Below are 1,819 nucleotides of genomic sequence, written 5' to 3' on the forward strand. Positions count from 1 at the left end.
AAATTATAAGGTGGGGGTGAACATCAGTGAGACATTAATCTGTAATTTTGTCTACAATAGGCATTTTTTTAAAAATGCTGTTGTGGCTGATTGAGAGACTTGGAGCTGATGTTGCGAAGGTGATGGCGTCTCATGCAGTATCTCCTCTTAATCATGAAAATATCCATTGTGCGATTATATATAACCAGGGTTGGTTGGAAAAAAAAAGGTATCTGCTACAAGTGCCATGTTTGTAGGTGAGAAACTACTGTCAGATGTTCATGTTAAAGCAGCCCTTCTCGAAAAAAACAAACAAACAAAAAAAATGACATTAGGAGAAAGGAGTCCGGTCATGTATATGTACATATAACAAAAGACGTAGTTAGTAAATATATTATAACTATCAATTAACAATGTAACGGTATATATACGCCGTACCGGCATTTTAAATTTAGTTGCTCCGGCTGCGTCGACCAATGAGAAGAAGAGTTTGTGAAATTTCACCAATGAAACGATAGTCAAGCAACATGTTAGCCAATCAGAAGCTGTCAGTAGTTTTGACGTCATCACCCACCAGCCTCCCATTCTTAAGCTGGTCAAACTAAGCTACGCGTTCTACTCGCTTCATCCGTGTGGCAGGTATTGTTGGAGGTTTGTTATTTTTTCCACAATCCTTAATTTATTATATACACATACAACCATACACACACGTTTATACATACATTACAGAGAATCCCTTATGTTTTTCACTAATTTCAAAGACATACATTAAGAGGGAGAGACAATACAATGTGATGTTACTTTTTTAATTAATATGTCCAACCACTATTTTCTATTCGATACTTAATAAGCTTCGTTTCTTTATTTTAAATGCGGCATTTTGTAAATATATGCACCTTCAGAAATAATATAACACATACACATATTTTATTGCATATCTGTTCTAGATCTTTCTATATATATATATATACGACTCTCATCTCTGTCCTACATCCCAGCGCCCTGCTTCCTCTCTAAACCACAAGGCCCTGCCATTTCTCCCCCCCACTTTATTTTGATGTCGTTGTTACCCACCCTCCTCATTTTCAATACTTACACACACACACACCTTATATATATATATATATGTATGTATATATACACACACATACACGTGTGTGTGTGTGCGTGCGTGCGATATGTCTGTCTCACCATGCTCTGAAAATCAGAATGATGAGCAAGGGATATTGTACCCCCACTTTTTTTTTTAATTTACTATTCCCATCTCCATTCCATTAGCGCCTTATTCCAGCCCCTCCACCCAATCACTTCATTTTCACCTAATTCGTAACCCTTAACTGTTCTGTTTTCATAATCATTCCTCATCTATAGATGTAAAATTAAACGGGGTGGTCATTGCTGGAAGCACCCCTAATCATAGATTTGTGTTCTGGTTCGGGGTTGCGTAGGTTTAAACGATAAATGTGTGCTTTCATTTGAAGTTGTAGAAAATAGCTTCTCTTTATTCTTCTTCCTCTTTGGCGCCCTTCTTGTCGTCTCCTTCTCCCTGCAATTTATGTCTCTGCCCAGAAAGAATGAGGACAGCCTCTGGTGGGAAACCAGACAAACTAGAAATAACAATCCAGTCTTTCTTTTACACTCCCTAACGTTTTATAAAAATTTTTAAAAAAAGGGACCTTGGACAATGCAACTCCTGATTTATAAAGACAAGAACATTTTTTTCTCTTTAATATGGTCATGTTGATCAGCTAAACAATAATATAAACCATATTTTTCTCTGATATTACTTTAATATGGCACCACTATCCCTTTTTGTTTCTGTCCCTTTGCCTGTTTTATT

The 1,819-nt window shown here is 36.6% G+C and overlaps 1 protein-coding gene across 4 annotated transcripts in view; it reads left to right on the plus strand.

Moving 5' to 3' along the window:
- The first annotated feature begins 473 nt into the window (after nucleotides 1-473).
- Nucleotides 474-1,819, plus strand: part of LOC106884330 (stathmin) — a 25,184-nt gene continuing 23,838 nt past the window's right edge. For 2 of the 4 annotated variants that reach the window (XM_014935663.2, XM_014935666.2), the window contains exon 1: nucleotides 474-630. The gene's annotated coding sequence lies outside the window, so the exon portion shown is untranslated. The remainder of the gene's footprint in view (nucleotides 631-1,819) is intronic. The other 2 variants (XM_014935665.1, XM_052976069.1) reach the window with 2 other exon arrangements.

The sequence above is a fragment of the Octopus bimaculoides genome, chromosome 23 (genome assembly GCF_001194135.2).
Source record: "Octopus bimaculoides isolate UCB-OBI-ISO-001 chromosome 23, ASM119413v2, whole genome shotgun sequence".
In the NCBI taxonomy this organism is placed as follows: domain Eukaryota; kingdom Metazoa; phylum Mollusca; class Cephalopoda; order Octopoda; family Octopodidae; genus Octopus; species Octopus bimaculoides.